Genomic DNA, 22,676 nt, shown 5'->3' with positions numbered 1-22,676 from the left:
GGCGATTCTGAAAATTCAGTCACCATGTGTTCACGATAATTGCACAAAGAGATTTAATCGGTCCGTTAATGCGCGTTTGCGAAAGCGAACCTTAAAAGAAGGCGGAATTATGTTACGCGTCGTTATTTTACTTTTTCTGTTTGCACCTACCCGCTGCGAATTATCTATGACAGATCGCAATAACTCGGCTTGAATGTTTAATTACACCGCTAATGTAAACGCCCAACAAGTTAATAATGCTCGCAGCAAGGGAAGTGGCAGTCTCATTGGTAATATGTCATGTACAACGCGCGTCATTAATATCACTGACATGATTATCCCATGTCGCTGCGCTATATTTAGAAACGAGTTTCTTCTGTTGCAACGTTAACATATATATAATGAACTACCCGCAACAGTAACTGAAACCAAATCGAAATTATTTAAATAGCGACATATACAATTCTATAATTGTAAATTTTCCGATACGTTTAAAAAAAAGAATCGATGCAGATTAGATAAAGTGATAATTTTTGCTTTTATTCCGCGAATTTCGCTTCAAATTTTTAGCAGTATAAAAAGATAACGAGACACAGAAACGTTAATAACGTGCAAGGAGACACGTCTCGTAGTCTCGTAAGATAAAATATATGTTTAAATACGATAATGTATAGAGAAGTAAGTGGAAGATATTCCGCTCAAGTAACTCTGCACCTGCAGGATCATGTTCGACTCGCAATAAAAGAGTAAATGCACCACGGAAGTTTCTACATCTGGCAAGCGCAACGTTGCGATAAATTGCATTAGAGGAATTTACGGAGCATCTACGGAAGACCTAAGTCAGGAGAACCAGCGGCCGCCGGAATTTTCGTCGGTGCATTATTGATTCTTCTATTCGACTATTATAGAGAAAGTCTGTTATCTCTCCGGCACTTATTACATATCGAATTGAATATACACAAATAGGCATAGAATGTTAATGTATATATATATATATATATATATATATATATATATATATATAGTATCTAGTTAGGATAATTGTAAAAACTGAAGTAAAATTTTATTTATTCACTATCTGTTTTAGATTCATATATATATATATATATATAATCTTATATATATATGTATATATATACATTAACATTCTATGCCTATTTGTGTTTTATATATATATATATATATACCATATATATAAGAATCTAAAACAGATAGTGAATAAATAAAATTTTACTTCAGTTTTTACAATTATCCTAATTAGATTAAAGTAAAATTTTATTCTTTTTAAATTTACTATCCATTTCAGATTCTTAAACGTGCAAATCTTCGAGCACGACGAGGCACACATCCAGAATCGTCACGAAATACTAAATAATACGATAAAGAAGCGTCGTTAGAAGCGCGAAGGGAAAATTTGTTGGGAAACGAAGTAGCGCCCGATAATCTCTCGACGGCGACGGCGACGGCGGTGGCGGCAGCGACGGTTTTCGCGTGCACGAGGACGTTCTTCCGTCTCAGCGAGAGACTAACGACGTTCTCGCCCTCTTATCTGCTCGGTCACGTAGAGGCAGAGGAGAACGTCCTCGTCCGCTCGCTTAACCGGCGCCCGACGTCGCGGGCGGTATTCTAGAACGACGCAAAATGCGAGGACGTCAGGGGGGATAAGGATCGCCGGCATTCCCGGTTAATTTAGCTCGCTAGGAAGTGCCGTAAATAGGAAACGTCGCGGCGGCGACTCACTCTCCTTCCTCGAGTTCTTGGCCCGCGTAGACACGTCGCGCGCGTGGATCGTGTCGCCTCCGCGGAAGCCTGCCTTCGGAAAAGGCTGACCTGGTCAAAGTGGATAGTGACGTACGGAGCGGTGGAGCACCATTCGAAATGAATAGCGACGACTGCACTGCGCAAGCGTTCACGTATGTGGAATATTCATGTACCGCAGTCACCAATCCCCAATGTCTTTCACTTTGTTCTCCGTATTTCGAGAGCTAATCCGCCTACGTTAACAACAGTTGTGATTTTTACAACGTTATTCAATTTATTGAATAACGAACGCACGCGACGTGAAAATTTACGGAGATTTCCTTACGAACTATTGTCTCGACGCGCGTTATTGAAAATACCAAGATACATAAAATATGAGAGGGAGAGAAAGTCACTTTCGAAAGTTAGATACATATTATGTTCGTATATAGTCTTGTGACACGACAAGTCTTTGCATTATCCTGTAATGTAATGTACAACACGTGTCTCTCTCGATGTCAATATTCCTCGGTAAAATGAATAACATGCTCTTTGCACTCTCCTCTATCATTTTACCGACAAACAAACTTGGCGCTCGCAACTTCGGAGCACGTAATGCACGGTAATCGGTTCCCATTTATTAACTGCACTCCCATCACGCTCGTAACTTCTGCCTTCGACTATGCTGAGCCTAAAGCATTGTCGAAGTATCCGGGCCGCGCGTACACCGAGGAGATACTGTACACAAATCACAACAAAGCCGGTGCATTAGCGCGACATCATCCTGAACCTTGTATAACATGTCCAGTACTCGGAGCGACGTAAACTACCATGGTAAAGCCGCTCGGCCTGTACGACCACGAGAGCGTATCGATCGTGGAGCGAAATTTACAAACGCCGTTCAATTCCCTTATAATGGCGCGGGCGAAGATAACCAGACCGATTCGATCTCTGCGCGGAGATACTGCAAAAAGCTGCGACGAGCTTGCGGCTGGTGATTTAATCGTTATACCGCGTAACGAATCACAGTTGCACCGTCATCAATGCGGAAATGGCGAAGCGTATCGTCATTCTCGGTTATATCAACAAAGCGAAATTCTACCATCCAGTCCATTGGGAGGGAATACAAATACCGCAGTGTAGGAAACTTGGATTTTCATTTGCATACCGGCTAGGAGACGGCGGAGTGCATACTAGAGAGTGTATTATATATGCTTTCGAATTAGCATACGCCGGGCATTTGCCGTGATACAATTAACCGGAACGACGTAAGGCAGGTGTGATCTCTTAGATTTCTTCGAATGTCTCCGAATACTCGCGAGTTCACCGTTCCCGATGTCGTGCCGTTCGCGTAACTTAAAGCCAGATGTACCGAATGCGCGCGCGCGCGCGCGCGCGGCATGTAACGTCACGCGGAATATTTTCGGAATTTAATATTATAAAAGTTTTGTATCTCCTATATATAAGTGTATACGTATCGAGCGCTCCTCGTCACTCGTGCGCGCCTTGAACGACGGGGAAAAATCGTTAATATCGTCGAAAAGCGATATTAATGAAAGGCTGCCTGTGGACGACATCGTTTCGTACTCGGCTTCTCTCCTCTTTTTTTCTCCCCGGTCGCAGAACGCTAACTAAAGCTTTCAGATCGAGCTGAAAACTTTAGACATCCGATCGAACTCCGCGCATGAAGATGAATGGGCCGCGAATTGCGGACTAAGTAGGATGTCACGCGGCAGCCCTCCTGCCATTTTCCACTCCCGTCCGACCTGTGCACGCTACACTGCAAATCTATCTCTCTCTATCGCGGCTCTTCTCTCTTTTCCTCTCTCTCTCTCTCTCTCTCTCTCTCTCTCTCTCTCTCTCTCTCTCCTCATCCCTCTTTTACCCCTCCGTTTGTATTCCTCGCTCTCACCTCGCTCTCACCCTCTACGGTCGCCGCCCGTACAACTCTCGTTCCCTCTCAGTCGCTCGCTTTTATCGACGCTCTCGCTTCGGCCGATGGTGTAACAAACGCAAGCGCACGGCCGCATCCATCATGCGAGCCACTTTGTCACAGCGGGATCAACAGCGCTTAAATTGTATTCGCGATTCGAGAACAGCCCATAAATTCTCATCGTTGCGACGGGTCTTCCTCCTTAACACGCGCCCGAGCGCCGTGATTCGACGGGTTTCCTCCTTTCATCCCATCTTTCTTGCGTCGCTGTATCCCGTGGTACGCGTCCCGTGATTTTACAGGCTATTTTCGAAAGACTCACCCTGTCATTGTGCGCTATACATTTTATCATTCATTAAAGCATCATTCATTCGCGAATAAAATCCACGTCATCCACAATTGGGGCGATGTCGTAACATAAATTTCTTAAAACGCTTCAGACTTTCTTAAAGTATCTCACAACTTTTTATTTCTGTATCATACCTCATAAACATATATTTTTTTTCTTTCAAAAGAGAAAAGACGATTATAAGATCGTTTAAAATGGTTGTTTAAGGGATTAATTTCTAGGCGATATGTAGAACATGTAGAAGAAATAATCGATACAAAACGCATTTTCATCGCCATAGCGCATCGTACATAGCACGCGAATAGAGAATTCAACGGCGCGCTAATACAACGCAGTACGGGCAATTTCTCTTGAAACATTTCTAATGGCACCGAGTCAGTCGGATAGTTAGCGCTCAAATACCTGTCGTTAACTAGAGCAATCTAGCCCGAAGCGTACGGCGAACGTATTCATGAGGGAGCCGAATATATCATGCTCGCGCATCCCCCTCTCGACTACGTGTGAATGTTCGGCGAACAATAGTTAACGATGACATTTTCGAATCGTGTGCGGAGTACGGCGACCAGTTACACGAGTGCTTGTACAAGGGGAATGTACATAGTAATCTATTTGATTTGATCAACGGCTTGTGTGCTTAATACTCGACAAAAAGTTATTTTAACTCTGGGATATATGACTTGTACCGTGTGTACGGCGGCATAACAAGGATCAATTTTATCCGTTCGCAAAATTAATTATCCGTGTTTATATGCGATGCATTATTCTTGCTCATTATCTATTGTTCACGTGCGTTAAAATTAATATTAAAATTAACAAATAAGAAGAATGAAAGAAAAAAATAGAAAATAAGGAAGTAAAATTCGAATATTTAAAAGTTTGACATATATAATGATAAAGAAAAAAACTTTATCATAAAATGATAAAGAATGTAATATTTATATATATTTTCATGAAACAAATTATTTTGTTATTAAATTTACTACAACAGCACACAGCAACGTTGCAATGTGATAAAATTTATATTTTCATGTAAAAGATTTTTCGAGATAAGATTCATTTAAAATAATAGCATTGAAATGATATTATGATGGATTCAAGTTAGTATATAAACTTCTATATAAGGAAAGCTAATTGGAAAGCAATGAGCATCTCAAACTAATGCAATCATGATCGTAATTAGGATAATCAACTGTATTAATTCTGTTCCCGTTGCCAAGGCATTTCCGCCGCAGCTCGACGAAAGAACTTTCGTCGACGACGGCGCTCGTGAAACAGGTCACTGGCAGGTTTTGTGTGTGTGTGTGTGTGTATGGGTGTGTGGGTGTGTGTGTGTGTGTGTGTGTGTGTGTGGATGTGTGTGGATGGAAATACAGATACACGAGAAAGATACGACCGAGCCTGAACCACGTGCGACTGCGGTTCGGTACTTATGCAATTACTGGAATAGCCTTTGCAAATTGAATCTCAACCACGGGCGGAGGATATCGCGGGAAAAAAGTTAACGTCCACACTATTACTACCCCAGGGGTGGCCCGAAAGGGGTAGGCGAGGGACACGGTGACCACCCAGTATTCCCAGGACTCCTAACTGTTTCCGGATATTGGATATTACTGCTATCCGCAGACACGAGCATAGGCGAGTTAGGTATCGTATCGAATATGATAGGCTGTGATGGATAGTGCACGGATTTTCATTTCGTTTCCCGCTCGCGTTTCATTTACGAATTCTAGAAAACGTATAATTGATATTTTACTTTAGGCGGATAAATCGATCTTCTCTCTGTAAGCTTCGAGGAAGGATAGAAAAAATTATTATACAATAAAGTTACTGCGATTTTCTCCGAGAGAATTTTATCTTTTGAATTTTCCACCGAAAAATAGCAGCTAGAACGTTGTAGCTTCTTCTTTCATTGCTACATTAGCCTATTTGTAAGAGAATGTCTTTTCTTCGGCTTATTGAGTTCCGGCTTATTAACTTAACAACATTTAATATCGCAATCTGTATTTCAATTGTGAAAGAGAGAATGCTTGTAATTAACCATTTAGTAAGCTCGTGGTACAGAGCAATCTATGTTACGCTATCTTTTCGCTTTCGCTTGCAAATTACAATTCGCAATTCTAGAACTGTTGCGGCTTCAGCACGGAATCCCCGTCTGTCCCGTCCGCGAATCAAACGCGAATCATCACCGGTGCGATAGCGCGCATTATTCTAAACACGAAATGTGCATCCTATTTGTATTATTAATGAGAACAATGGACGTGTAACGCACTATATAGCAATATATATCGCGTTCCCGCTGTTTTCGCATATCGTTCCATGAACGGAAATATCGCCGTTACGCACGCACAAATCGAATGATTTTCACGACGGCAATACGAGAGAACTATTAATTACGAAAAGAGCATTAGAGCATTCGACGCGCGAAATGCGAACTTTCCGTTCCCCGGCAGATCCGCAAGCGGTCGTCTCGCGAGCGTCGAGGTAAGTAGGGCGCGAACTCGTAACAGCATTAATATCGAATCACTCGTTCGCGTTCAAATTAGCTGAATTGCACCGAGCACCTCCCACGCGGAAGAACGGAAAGCCCGGCTCGACTCCAAAAGCTCCACGGAGTAAATCCGAACTAGTAATTCCGGAAGGAGTTTTGTGCTTAATCGGGGATTTGTTTCGAAGATTCTTCACATTGCCCTTTATCCAATGCGCCGTTTCACCGACTATAATGATGTAATAACTGTAATTCTGTTTAATATTAATATTAAAACTTTCTTTACATTCATGCCGCTAAGATGTATAGAAGCGATTTTCTCAAGTTATGGCCTCCATTGTTCGTTTAAACTACCTTTACACTCGTGACAATTGTAGACAACGGTCAAATTTATATCGTGATTAAAAATAAATTAAATAATATCCAATTTCTATTAAATTAAGTAACCTAACTTTTAATTTAAAAACTTGAGAAGAGATCTTTGCGATTAGAGATCTAGAAAAGAATATGCTAAAGATAAAGATGAAATTGTATAATTTTTTAGAAGCTGAAAATTTTCGGGAGATATGCAAGCAGAAACGAGATGGAAATGAAGCTGTTAAAAGAAGGACTCAAAAAAAATCTCTCTTTCTCTCTCATTTTTAGATTTTATATTTCACCGGCGAGTAACGATTCTGAAAAACTCGTTCACTAAAATCTTCTCCGACCTCTTTGCTTGCGAATACGAATGTCGAATGTTAACGCGCTTAATGTTAGCTTATCTCCTGCGTTTCTCTATCCGTGGATGATTGTGTGTGCGCAAGCACGAAAGTCAACGACGGTACGTGTACCCCATCGCGGGGCCGTCTCTTTTCTGTTCTCGTAATTACTTAATACATTATTAATAGACAGCTGACTTTACATAAGCTCCAGGGGAAAGTCGGAAAATTTCAAGACGGGAAGTTAAGCAGATTGCCAAGACTGGACATTTGCATACCCTAGCACCATACCCTCAGTGCTGCACTGACAAAATCCCACCTTCGTTTCACCGCACGTAGTAACGCTTTCATAAATGAAGTGCTATGTTAAATGAATCTCTCGTCCTTTAAAAAGTTTCCGATAATGAACTAACGACATAAGATTAAAGCTGAATACATTTAATGCAATGGAGGATAAAAAAATATAAAAGAAGATAAAAGAGGAATGATTAAATTATACGATCTAAATGATTAATTTTGTATAAAATTTGTATATTAATGCTTCATAAGATGTCTTCTTTACTTTTTCTTTTGTATTCTTTTTAAATAAATGTTTTATATATATATATATATATACACACACACACACACACACACACACACACACACACACACACACACATCTAGGAATATTTCTTCTCGCAAACAGAACATCTTCCGCTAAAGCCAGAACGTAATAAAAATGTCATTTTATATCATGTGTACGACTCAATATATTTAATTATAGATTTTTTCAAGATATCGACAGGATGGCTTTAAGGCACGGATTTACACTCTTTAACTATTAGACGAGGAATCGTTTGTAAAATACGGCACCATCAACGGTGGATAGATACTCAACCCTTGAAAGGAGGACAGCACTGGAGCTGCACTGTAACTTTAGTGGTAAATTGGAGGTAATTTGCGAGAGAGGCGGTCACCCGGGCAGTTAGCAAGCCAACAACCACCGCCAGAACAACAGACTTGCTCGTCCAGCGTAGTACTGTTACCTGAAACATCGACTTTATGAAAGAGAAGAAGCGCAAATAGTCTGCTCTTCCATCTGCATCAAGATTATTTTTTTCTGATCTCAAAATTTGATTTGAGGAAGAAAAAAATAGAGTGGTAGCTTAAGAAGAAAAGAAAATTACGACAAAGAAGCCACCATTTTTTATTGTCTAATAAACTCGAGAAAATTCATCCTTACAGTCGCGTGAAAATTAAATTTGCATCAACATTCTCAAAATCTCAAAAACGGATGAAATCACCGCCAAGTCTGTTGTACTGAATCCTTCTATTGTAGTTTGCTATCATAAAGAGCAATATGAATATATTTAACGTGAATACAAAGTTTGCGAGAATAATCCTGCAAGCTAAATAGCAGCATCTCACAACACATATTAAACTTTTATAAAAATTTACAAAGCATCATAATGTAAATGTATTCGTCATTGTGAATCTGTGCAAAAGAAGTACAAAAGGCTCGATAATGAAAAGAAGAAAGAAACGCAACGCAATTTAAATTTCACAACATTATTTTTATTCATCCCGTTACAGTTGGCCGGTTAATCACCTCTTTCTCCAAGAATTGCAATCAATACCGTCGTTTGTACGATTAGAGAATAAATAAAGCAAAATGTAACAGCCTTTCTCTCTCCCCCCTCCTCTCTCTCTCTCTCTCTCTCTCTCTCTCTCTCTCTCTCTCTCTCTCTCATATTGGCGCTCGAGCCACGTACATTGGAACGATAAAGCGCTCAATATAAAGTAGAATGAAAAGCAGCGCTCTCGCAAGAGGATGAAAAGAGCTTATGTTTCACCATCGCGTACCGTTTGTAAATCATCGTCACCGTTTTCAGACCGCGAGAATTTTACTTCATTCGATCCCATCCGCTCGCTTCTATTTTTACACATACGGTGACCAGGCAGTGCGGCGCACAAAAAGGCAGCGTTTCCGCGAATGAAGCGTTTTCGCTTCCTCACTTCCGCGGGATACGTGGGACCGCGGCCTCGCTAGAGAGACTTTTTTTTCTTTCAATCTCGTACGGATATTTTCTATGCTGACGTGTATTTGCATTTTAACGAAGGAGTCGTGAAAGTTATAAATAAGAAACACTTGGGCACGAACAACTAGATTAAAAGCGAGGTCAATGGAGGCGACGAACGGGCAAGCGACGAAATTATATTCACAATGAAGATGCTAGATGCGTCTTTTTTTTTTGCAATTTCTTGAGAGTCGCAGGTGCGTGCATAATATAAATAATTATCCACATAATAAAAAAAGCTTTAATTTTTAATTAGTGTACGTGTTCTTGCTGCGATGCGTTTGCATTAAAATAAATTATAATTTGACAATTCTTAAGTATGTATATTTTTTACGTAATATTAACGTTAGCAATGGCACTTTTTTACAATCTCTTCATTACGATTTTTCAGACATTTTATGCTTTTATTCATTGTTTTCTATCGCAATTATAGTCACGCGAAAGATTTGAAGCAGCGTACGGTACCGTGTTCGCCTGTGCAACTGAAACCTGTCTCGCAGACAAGGGTTCGGCGAAATAATCGCGCATAGTTAGGACGATGCGCAGGACTTCCCAATTATCTCGAGGAACGTAGTGAAAAATCACGTCAGCGTCGAAGACGACGGACCCGAGCAAGCCAGGGCCGTAATACGAGCTTAGTTGAAAAGCTGAATCGTACTCCTGGGGCAACGCCTCGCTCGTTGGCTCGGAACCCTCCTGACTTACGAGCAGATTAAGAAACTCCCCGGGTCTCGATAACCAGCCTCCAAAGTGCCTCGGGTCACTGCTCGGCCGTGAAACGATATCCCAACGGAGCCCCTCGGAATTCGGCAAGATATTATTTTCCGACTTTCTCCGTTCGTGTTAATTACAGGCCAGCTTTATGTTATTAACCCAAGAACCTCTTGAATTCAAGAGTCGCTGTAAAGTTTTACGATTCCAGCGAATCGACGATTGTTAGAGCGCATTACGTAATGATCATAAATATATATCTTTGCTACGAAATCTGAGATATTCGCAGCAATGAATTGAGAAAGTTTGATGGGAGGAAAGAAGATCATAATTCTCTCCCGATAATTAAATTAATTAGTATATATATTGAGAAAACCGACCATTTCGTTTTTAAATCAACAGAAATTTAATATCGTAAAAATGGATTTTATAAATCGTGATTCACGTTACTAATAATATGCGTTTGAATTATATAGCTTTACGTGGAATTTTATATGCATAGAATATTACAGTTGAGTTTATGCACGTATGTACCAGCAGCATCTTGAATAGATCTCATTAGACACTTATGTCGCTGCTACATTCATGAAATTCTTTCGCCACGGATGAAATCTCACTGGAATGGGTGAGCCGTGTATGCCAAGTCTCGAGAAAGCACTCAGTCGCACCGGTTGAGGAATTTTCCACGGTATGATGACGTTATGGAGTTTGTCCCATTTTTGTGCGGGGAAGATTAAGATTTTAATTGTGCAGTACGCGGTAATTACAGAGCAAACTTCCTCTCCACGGGCTTTCTCGCACTTCTCCTCGCCGTTCTAGAGAGGACCTACGATGCAATTCTCTCTTACCCTCTCTTTCCCATGTCACGCATCTTTTCTATCCTTCTTTCTCCCCCTCTTCGGTACTCCTTTTATATGAATTGTCGAGATGGTGGAAGTTTGCACGGCCAGCTCGGAGCTCCACGATTGGACGAGTTTTCAGGATAGCGCAGGCAGTTTTGCCTGCTGGAACAGGAGAGAAAGATCTTTTTCCTGGATGATGGAAGGGAGGAGGGAGCTGGAATAATATTTGTAGATTACGAACCGCGGAACTTATTCGCCGCTTGAGAGAGAAAAAGAAAGAGAGAGACATCGAACCAAGTCGGAACGGAGCAAGCGAAGTGAAGAACGATGGAACAAGAAGAGTATCTAGACATACCGTGCACTCGATAGATCAACATTGGCAAATTTCTCACCTTGCTTTACCCATGCGTAAAGGATCACAGAATGATTACATCATGCCTGAATATACGTATAAAATATCTCGGAAATGGCGTGAGGTACACGTAATATAATTTTTGTAACGTCGATACAACGCGAGAAAATCGACATGCGCGTTAAAAATAAATAAATGTCACCAATTTCAAGCTCTTTTTATATAATTTATTAAAATATTTAGATATTTAACAATAATCAATATATTACATTAAATCTACTACATTGTCAATCTTTTTATAAATGTCTTCTAAATGAATAATAACAGATAGTCCGCGAGCAGTTATATCGCAAGATGGTAAATAGCATAATATATCGGTGGTTAATGAGACGAAGAGAGTAATAAGGTCGCATGGTTAATCCGATGGATTAATTAACGTGTCGCACGGCGCATCCTTCATTGCGTTAAGGAGCAATAGGACCGGGCAATGAGTTGGCTCTACGGGTTTCTAGTACTTTCGGTGTGGCAAACTTGGTAAGCTCGGGGAGTTATGCGTTCTTCGGCAAACTTGCTCACCGACCCAGCCAGCACGCACCGCGCACTGGCAGCCGTGTTAGGTGGCTATACCACGTACACGGGCTAACTTGAATAATAGACATTGTTGTACGAATTAGGCGGGTAGGGGTAAAGTCCGTGGTAGCCACGAAGAGCTGTGGTGCCGGCCGTACTCTGCGAACGCGCACCTCCGACTTTAATTAACGATGTCTGAACATCCAGTCCGCCGGACGTATTATTAACTCGTCCCTGATCGAGCTGGCGTCCCATCGAGGGAGTTCCGAGAATTCGTGGACGTCGATGGTTTCCCGATGATCCGTTCGGAACGTCGTCGTCCGTGTCGTTGTTCGCGAAAAGAATGTCGGAATGTCCTGACTAGCCTACTGACGAAATCTATCGTCTATCTATATTTAAATACGCGATACAGACCCGAATTGTGATGCAACTCTGTCGACCTTCTGAATTTCCGGCTAAAACGATGAGAAAAAACAGCACGAGCGAATCGGCATATAGTTCGACAATGTCGTTTCGAGAGTTCAGAATCTAGAAACGCGAACAGATGCGCGGAAGAAGTCCGGAAAGAAGTTTTCGCCCGGTATTACGATTCAGTCTGACCATAAATAAGAAACCGGCGGTTCGATATAACTCACTGAATTTCCATACGATGATAAAATGGACGCTTGGACCCTCGGCGCGATGATTTATATGATCCCGACGCTGCCCGTCGCGCGAAATCCTTTTCGTCGTCCGACGATTTAGGCTTGGCTCTGCCCAACGATGTTTCCACGCGATAACGGAATGTATCTCGTTTATTCTCCTCTCTCTTCCTTGCCTCCCTAATTGTGCTGGCGGACAAGCGAATAACACATAAGATTTTTTATTAACGATCCATTCCGCCTCTACGCCTACATCTAAAGATCTATCTACGATCTTTCCTGCTTTCTCGTTTTCGCTATATCGATATGGGTTACGATATGAGAGTTACATTCACCCATACACACGTACACGTGGGGCTTCCTATCAATATGTTTGATGAAATATGGATTATTCCCAGTAGACCAGCCGGTCGGTTCAGGAATACCAAGAAATCATCCAAGACGTCCGTATTCACGTCTTGATGTACGATCTGCGAGTAGTGCTGGTTTTCACATCACGTTTCTTTATTGCTGCAAATTTCAGTATCGGTAAAAATAAGAGAATTAAGCCGCGTTAGCACCTTTTTCTTATTTCCGTTATTTTTTCAACGAATATCTTCGTCAAAGATTAATATATTCCTATCAGTTAAGAAATGATTGTAGGATTAAATTACTATGAATACGAAATACGTAATACGAAAATTTCTGGCTTGCGAATAATGTCACACGAGCCAGTAAAATACCGTTCTATGCTCTATTTTATGCGCTCGATAACAATAACGATATGAATACATATCTCGGTCTTAATGAAAAGTTATGACTAATAAACACGAATACGTACAATCGGCAATCACATTCACGAGGTTAGTGCTTAAGCGATATCTGGTCGATTTGGCAGTATACAATGATAGCGTGTGGAAAGATTTAATATCGTCGAGTTGCCGCTCTGACGATCAATTAATGAACGTCAGATTGTTTCGCGGAGTTTGCTCTTCTCTGAAAAAATAGGTCAGCCATTGAAAGAAGACCGTTGGGCCAAAATTAAATTATCTTCTCGTTTCTATCACGCGTTTCATTCTTTATCACGTCGTTCGGAGCGTGATATATCATGTGATGCGCCGGTCATTTGTCAAGTAACTCGAAAATATCTATGAGAAACTAGAAACTCCCTCGTGTTCACTCGTATAGATTGTTGACAAAAAGTTCCATCATAAGTCAGACAACGAAGAGCCATGCTCGTTCTGATATTGCAAGTTTGAAAATAATTCCTGGCTATTTTACAAATAATTCTCGTCTTATAATTCTCTGCTATCGATTGTTATATTAATTAAATAATTATATAAAAATGATAATATCTTAATAGCTAACAATGTTTTAAATTAAATAAGAGAAAAGAAATGTAAGAAAATATATAGAAAATATTTATATAAAAAGATAAATATTTTTATGTAAGTTAATATAATATATTTTTACATCAAATTACATTTCTTCCAAAATTTCTTAAGAGAAATGTGTTAAATAATAATACAATTGCGAAATTATGTTGCGATGTAAATTACATTCTGTTTATGTAAATAACTATTCACCTTTCCTGAATTGCATTTTCACCACTCCGATTTTAATCAACTGCACTATGTCATGATGAAGATAAAGTCAGCGATTTGATGAAAACTGTTTGATTATCGGTAAATTCGATGTCAATGCTATTAGAGACTCAAAGGTGAGAGAACGTGTCGAGACAATCGAAGCAATTAGCGTCGGTAAATAGATTCCATGAGCGAAAAGGGAGGTCGGATTAGTCAGAATCCTCCGCCTGGCTTCAATAACGATCAAAAGGCCGAATGTATATCGAATGCGATAAAAAAATATACAAAAAAAATGCAATAGTATATTGCGTAGTTAACATATTAGATATAGTGGAGAGTCGCTTGTATAACAAATTGTTGAAAAGTTTTATTTTATCGCGATCACAACATAATTACAATAAAATTGCATAATGCATATTTTGCATAATTTTGCAACATTATATGCGATTAATATGTACGGCAAATTAAATATGATAATTTTAATTCATCGTATAATTTATATTTTAAATACAATATTAAAAGAAAGCAAAGTTGTGTTTAAAGAAAAAGTAAAATTAAAAAAATATTTATTCTCGATTAACTTTTATCTTCTTTTCAAAACAAATTATTCCGATCAACAATCTCATTTCCTGTGTAAAAGTCTCGAAGTTGTTTCTTGATGAGTTATAAGTTCCAGGTATTATAAATTCCAGGTGCCAGACAACACGTCCATTGAAATTTGAAAAAATCATTGATAACAATTTTAAGAAGAATGTTTTAATTATTCCACTGACTTGCGAATCGAGTCAGTCAAAATTTTGATAATCAAACGAGTAAAACAATAAAAAAATGAATATTCTCTATGATGATGACAATATTTGTTAATTTCTGAAAAACGACAATAAGAGGAACAATAAAGCAAAGAAAAAAATAAAGAGAATTTCATTAATTGATATTGAAAGAAGCTTTAGCTAAAAATTGAATAAAATAGAAAAATTTTCATATTTTCTTCATTTTTTATCTCTCAATTTTTTAATTAATATTGCGATCAAAAATATTTTCTCATTATAGCTGATGATAGGAAAAACATAAATATTCAAAAAAATATTTTAAAAAAATGTAGTAAAATGCTTTTATTTTAAATTTTATTTTTATCTTTATTCTATTCTATGAATATTATTTATCACCTACTATTATTTCATTTTTCTCAGATTTATTTGATAATAAATCTGAGAATAATGAAATCGATCATAGTAATTCAAAAATCGATCATAGTAATTGTTCAATGTATATGTGTAGATTGCAAATCCACATGCATGAATCGTTTATACAAATGTTCAAACTTCATTTTAATTCATTTGGCAGTCAATAATTTTTACATGCGTTTTTGTTAATTTTGTATTGGAAGTTTTCTATTTTTTTTTCATTCACTTTATGTGTTGAAACGATCAAATAAATCCATATGCTATAACGCAAATAAACATAGACGAGTATCAGAAAATAAAAGGTGTCTGATTTTAATTAATATCGGGAATGGAAAGGAGAGGTGGATCCATCAAAAACTTTTCGTATTTTCTCGCTTTCTAGAACTGCTGGCAAGTTCGCTAATCTTTTCGGTACGGTCTACGAATTAACACGGTTTCGTGATTACTTCGGAGTTTGTCGCATGATTATTAACTCGGAAGGGTATAGACGAAGAGAACTACGAAGATCTCGATTAACATTTTGATGAACATAACAACCAAATAGAAGTACTGGATTTAAAAGCAAATTGCGGTCACCGAGAATGGTTTAAATTATATCGGGTGTATATATATATATATATATATATATATATATATATATATACTGCAACTTTATCTTTCAATCACCACCGATGTTAATATGTACGTAATTTACTTTAATTTTCAGATAAAAAATATTTACATAATGTTGTTTATTAAAATAATAAATTATGTTTATGGTACAATTAAACTATAAATTAAAACTTGATATTTACAATATATGTATGATTTGTTTGAATAAAGGTTTATAAAACGTTATAAAAAATTTAATTTATTTAAACATTTTGTATCAAAAATGTTTTTAGCATATTCATAATCAATAATGAATAAAACCAACATAAAGAAACAGATGCATTCTACATTCATATCAATATACATACATATATGCTACATACTTGCGCGGGTTTCTTCTATTTCCTTCTTAACTTTGCGTGATACGATACGAGAAACGCGAACTCTTTGCTAAGTCACTTTTTCGTACAATGGATAACAATGAATTTACACTAGGTGGTTTATATAAGCGATTCTCTCATTTCTATATATAGTATATCAAAAAGGATAAAAAAGAGAGAAGAAGAGAAAGTGAGAGAGACACCATGTTGTCCATTACTTTGTTTTAATAAGATATTCTCACGATGGGTGGTCAGTACGGGAATACACGCTAACCCGTGTCCGAGGATTTTACGTGCCCGGCCACAGTTTCCAGTTAATCCACGAAGATAAGGTTGGCGCAACTATATATTTCTATGTTTATTATACTCCGGTAACAAGATGGGAGCGGATCTAGATACGACTGTCTGAGAAGCGGTCCGGTAACGAAGCATCGAGAATTTCACTTCGGGATACATATGTAAACAGCGATCATGGTGGAGGGTACGTGTATGTGCCGTGCTTATATGTATGCCAACTAGTTTACCTACATGCTCGCCGAGATCTGTTCTGGAAACAATGCGACGTGTTGTATGGCTCCATAATTACGCACGGAGCCATACAACTCTCTGTCTTCCCCGATTGTTTCTTTATATAAGAACGCCAACATGCTCGTGTGAGATAAGAGGAGGACGCCGACACGGACGTCAAAGTACCTCTCATTACGCGCTTTAATTACCGAGAACGTGCGCCGACCGAGTTGTGCGCGGCTTTTGACAGCGATGGTTGACGAGTCAATCGGCCGCAAGTTTCTCGCACGGCCGCACGCGATCGCGGCTCATTTACATTTCTACGAGCCCGCCCCTTAAAGGCGCGCAATTTTTAACCGCGGTGTGCTCGCTCGATACAGATCCGACCACCCAGCATACAGCGCGCTATGCCGGGGCGCAATATTGGATTACACATTCCTATAGATTGTCACGTAGGTGTGTGTGTGTGTGTGTGTGTGTGTGTGTGTGTGTGTGTGTGTGTGTGTGTGTGTGTGTGTGGTGTGTGTGTGTGTGTGTGTGTGTGTGTGTGTGTGTGTGTGTGTGTGTGTGTGTGTGTGTGTGTGTGTGCAGGCGTTCGCTTGCGTAGCGCACACATCCACCGTACATAATGTACAAAGCTGGATAATGTACAAGGTGGATGGAACAGGTACGACATAACGTACGCGGATCCCCCCGACGCGAAACGAGGCTTTATATCAAATGCATAACAACGCTATTACTACACTCAATTGCTATAAGCCGTAGATTGCGGATTATCTGGTCGCTCTTCGTTGCGCCCGGCAGTTTCCCGGCAACAAGCATACGCGCGCGCGCTAATGTTAATATAATATTAATCGCCTAATGATTATGAATGCCAATTGATATTAGCAGTCAGCGATAGTGATGAGTGCGCGATTCGCAGCTGGAATCGCGCTTAATGCCGTTGCGAATGGTGAATCGTTATATCAGACAACGACGAGACGGTAACGCATTGTCGTTTTTCACGGTGCTCACGGTTCGATTGTAACGTCAGGACCATAAATATATAGATGAAATTTTCTTGTAAGTCATCACGCACAAATTAAAATGCCTCAATGTTTTTTAAATAATAATTCTATGCGTTAATTACCAAAAATAACAATGAGTTAGCCTATGTAAAATATTATTATTTGTCTAATACTTTCATTTGAACATGTGTATTTTGACGTTTATGATACGGGAGATTTTATTATGGGGAAAGGGGACGTAAGGGGGAAGATACATTTAATCCAGAAAAGTGAAGACAGAGGAAAGGAAATCCTCTTTTCTCGTCCGTTTATAGGCACGAGAAGACCGAGATGTGTCGATGTTGATGTTTCAGGAAGCATTTAATGGACGTACGTGTCTGGGCTCTTGGGAACCGCGGAAGTGCACGGCACGCACCTGTCGAAGCGAACGAATGTCTTTCATTCGCCACGAAACTGTGACAAGGGACATCGCCTGTTATTTATATCGGAGCAATTTTTCTCTCCTTTGCCACCGTCACACGGTACGACACCGGAAAGTGAAGCTAACTGTCAAGAATTATCTTTATGGGATGAAACACGACACGTCTACGTCTTCACTAGAAACTTCGTAACTGGTGCTTTAAATGATTAATAAGTATACATATGTCATGTACGTATCGTCTCATTCTGTGAAAACTCTCAATTGATATATAAATGTTGAATTTCAATTTTAAAATGAATAAAAAATAACTAGACGATTAAAGAAGAGATTAATTTAGATCAATATTTAATCCGTTCTAAAACACGTATTTTGTAATTTAATATTTTATTTACAATAAAATTTTACTTATAATAATGTTTTATTTAATAAATATTTTATTTAAAAAGTCTGTAATTCATAAATTAACAAAGTTAATTAACGAAGTTAATTAAATATCAATACTATCAGACTTTGTATGCTGATAGCAGATGTTAAATAAATAAGCCATTTGTCAAATGTTACTTGGAAATCGAAAATGTTTGGATGAAACATCGCTTTACTAATACGCGCTGGTCGTAAAACCGCTCGGGAGCACATCTGGAAGCTCGCAACGAGTGACGAAGGACCGGAAGAGGATGTAAGAGGGGACTGGAAGGGAAAGATCTTAAGAAGATAATCCCTTCAACCGATTGATTTATCAGTTCTATGAATTGGAACACATATTCAATTATCTACGTTAATCGAAGTAAATTTATCGAACAAACAAATCGAACATTATAATATCGAAATATCCCAGCGTAACATTATTTATAACGGCAACCATTTGTATAGCTTCAATATCTTTATAACGCTGATAATACAGCTTTATTATTCAGAAAGAAGAAACAAAGTTTTCCAGTTAACACAACTACAACAAATTAAATATTTCTCTTAATATTTCGTTGTCATGGCAATACAAGTTTTGACTTGCAGGTTGCCACAAAGGTGGCCATCTCATCAACATTTAATTCATATGCAAAGATGTATACCTTCGCTCGAAGATCCGTCGACATTTCTCTCACTTTGCTCATGTTCCTTCCGAAAGCGAAATGTGACACTCGGCCGGAATTGTCATCGTGCCGAAACAATAGCTCGAAAAATATTCAGCACCTTGTGTTGTTTTCTCTATTTAACGCGAGAGAGGCCCTCTTTCCATTTCTGACGGAACTCGGCTGGAGAAATAGAATGCGCGCGAAGACCTCGGGAAAAAAAAAAAAAAAGAAAAGAGTCGGATTCCCATAGGGATGCGCCTCGGAACAACTCGTGCGAAAAAAAAATTCGTCGAGCGTCTCGCATGCGTTTTTCACGGCATTTCCCGTCACCTCGTTGTCGACGGAAAATAATGAAAATATTGACCCACGCGAGAACGACGGCGCATTATCCCGATGTTTCCCAGGGTCCGGGGATCTGTACCGGTTACGTCTTTGTCGTCAACGTCGACGTCGTCGTCGTCGTCGTCGTCGACAACGGCTGCGAGTGTTTCGGAGAGAGTCGCGCGGCTTTTAACGCCCGGTTTTTCGGGCGCCTCCTAAGCAAACAGACCTTCCGGCGATGCGGAGGCGCTGCTTCCTCCATCGTGTGGAAGCATGTGTCGGCTTTATTCGCCCTCCCCCCCCCCCCCGTGACCATATTACGAGCGATCGAGCGAATAGTAGTCGTCCACGTTTTTCAAGCTCGCGGCCGTCGACAAATATTCCACTTGTGCTAGGTACGTGTGTAAACAAGTCGCGCGACAATCCGGATCGTCCCGCGTTTCTTCAAGGCACATTGCGCTTTAAAAACATTCACGATCAAACGACGACACTTGTGGAGCAAAATGTAATAGTTACGAGGCAATCGAGAAGTATTAAAAAAAATTCGTAGGATAAGTTACATGAAAATAATTTGTGAACGAAAGACTAAAAATACATATATTTTATATTTTCTCGTACAATTTGCATAATGTTGAAGATAGAAATTTTCCGTTGAACTTTGTGATAAACACGGTCACCTTATTGATTCGTGAATAGAATTTTTGATCGACAGAGACACACGGGCATATTAGAGAGCTTTAAAATTTGAAAATGAGATATGAATGCACGCTCGTTGAACTATCAGCCTGTCCGCATAAATGCGGATGCTAGGGAAATGCATTCGAATAAAGTGCATGCAACGCGATGAATTGGCCGCGATAGAAACTCACGGTGGCGCAAAATCGCGAACGCTATTGAATAGCGAGCCGCACAATGTCACATTTGCAAACTGTAAATACGTGAAATGTTGAACACTTATATAAACGAATTAATACAACGTTATATCTATATATATATATATATATATATATATATATATATATCAATCTAGCGTATGTATAAATACTGCGAATGCTGAAATTCACATTTAATCTGCCTTCTGCGAGCTGCCATTCTTGTACGGATTTCCATATGTTATTTGTTTAATTTGGCTTTTACGCTATTTTCGCTAAATATGTAAATCATGCAGATGAAAGGTGTTCTCTTAAATATTTCTCAATATTACATTGTACGGCATTGAAATTAAAACAAAAAAAAAACTAAATTAAAATATTAATTCCATTGAAAAAAAAAAAACTAGAAAAATGTGAGATAATATACCGTATATTTTTTTTTTAAATCTGTGAAATACTTAGATTATTCACAGAGAGTACATTTAATTAAATTCTATTACGCTCTCTCGAAATAAATCCGTATGTAAATAGTTGTAGAAATACGTTTATTATTACAACAGTCATAAAGGTAAACTCATAATTAATAAAGATAACGCATGGACTCGCTGACATTATTAACAACATAAAAACAGCTTTAATGGAGGTAATATCAACAAAAATAAATTAATAAAACAAAATAAATTTTTCACTCATTTATTTCATAAATTTTCGCATCATTTATATTATTCTTTCAACTTCATAAAATCATCAAGATCCAACATTCTCCTTTTTCTATTCCCATACTCACAACTTCTTCTGAAGGCTTGTAAAAATGGTATGAACAGCGTGACTCTGTCGGCACCATTTTACTATATTTTCTGTCCTAATTATATCCCACCCCAATGCGAAACTCGTTACGGTCATCTCTCCACTATCGCGTCGTCTTGCATTAACCTACAGAATGTTTTGCTCGCTTAATTACAATGGCAATTTCGTTAATTAGGTCAGGCACGTATGTTACTGTAATCTGTGTTGTATATTTAAAGCAGAGTTTGATTTATTTTTGGTCATTTATCTTTTATTTGACTATAGATATAATAATATTTAATTAATACATATAGCATTGATTTAAAAAATACTTATTAGTCAAAAGATTATATATATATATAATTTTAGTAAACAACATTATTTTAGAAGAATAGAAATTCTAGAAATAGAAATACTTCAAATTAAATCAAGATTAATTTTAGTTTTAATTGACAAGTATATTACATGGATTACATGGATTTTTTTATTTTTTTGCTGTTTCTATCATAAAATCTTTTACATACTTTTATGTTTTCTTCCATTGGAAATTAAGAGTGTGCGTTTTTTCCTTTGACGGAAAGCACGAAGATTGCGGATTTAAAGCTATTCGAACATTAACGGAAATAGAGAGCGACGTAATCGGGTCGGCAGCGTTACGACGTTAATTTTGTTCTCATTCGAGAATAAATGTTACCGTTCTTCAATCAACGAAGACATTTCTATCAACTTTACTTGAGCGAGAATGTTTCTGTCACTTATTAATTTTAGTTTTTGAACAAACAAAAGTATATTAATACTAATTAAATAATATTTTTAATACTTTATATTTTTATAATAGTAAAAAGAAAAGACTTTAGTGAGAATAGCTCACTAAAATCTATCCAACCAATGATATTTGATTTAGACTCACTTCTTTTATTTGTCAAATTAAAAGTGTATCAAAGAATACTTTTACAATATCCTCCATGACAATTCGATGAGTAATACGTGGACATCGTGGGTCTGTCCTTCCTATCGGTTTACAAAGAAAATGAAATTTAATATTTTTCTCTACAATTCGAATCTTTGGAGCATCATGGTGGTCCGCAAGCTTAATTATCGCAGCATGTACAACTTGCAAATGCTTAGACGTGCACCGATGCAGCCTGGCGTGGAAACGTAGCGTCACGCAGCCTACATTACAAATTGGATATTATGCAATTACCTAGCGATTAAATTAGGCGTTGCTGACGCCGCAATGGTTGCGCTTGTACGCAACACGTACCGTTGTTGCTACGTGTAGCCGTGAACGTACCCGCCTGTAAGCAACCGCACTCACAAAGTGCCCTCAACAATACGAGCGTTTACTAAGCTCGCGAAATACTTTGTTCCACAACGAGCTGTGACTAATTACGAAACGTCGTTAAGAACATTCTCTGCGATTCTAAGCGCCCGTCCTTGCAGAAAGATAAATTGCATTTTACACCATCTATTTTACATTGTACGAGCACAGGACAGAAACGCTTTAATATGCCGCTAATGTGTCAAAGAGAGTAAACTTTAAAATCCCACAGTTTCAGTAAAACGATCCAAATGGTACCTTAATATTCATAATTCGGTAACATTTTTGCGC

At 38.5% G+C, this 22,676-nt stretch overlaps 1 protein-coding gene and 1 long non-coding RNA gene across 8 annotated transcripts in view; one reads left to right on the top strand and one right to left on the bottom strand.

The window, feature by feature from the left end:
- Positions 1–22,676, bottom strand: part of Ten-m (teneurin transmembrane protein Ten-m) — a 499,088-nt gene that overhangs the window by 437,768 nt on the left and 38,644 nt on the right. The window lies entirely within an intron of this gene.
- LOC148937858 (uncharacterized) lies at positions 14,981–19,318 on the top strand. The gene is made up of 2 exons (XR_016137875.1): positions 14,981–17,649; positions 17,948–19,318. It is a non-coding gene; the product is annotated as an uncharacterized LOC148937858 (long non-coding RNA).

The sequence above is a fragment of the Pogonomyrmex barbatus genome, unplaced genomic scaffold (genome assembly GCF_055798465.1).
Source record: "Pogonomyrmex barbatus isolate J1 unplaced genomic scaffold, ASM5579846v1 scaffold10, whole genome shotgun sequence".
NCBI classification, from domain to species: domain Eukaryota; kingdom Metazoa; phylum Arthropoda; class Insecta; order Hymenoptera; family Formicidae; genus Pogonomyrmex; species Pogonomyrmex barbatus.
This window is presented reverse-complemented; position numbering and strand designations above follow the sequence as displayed.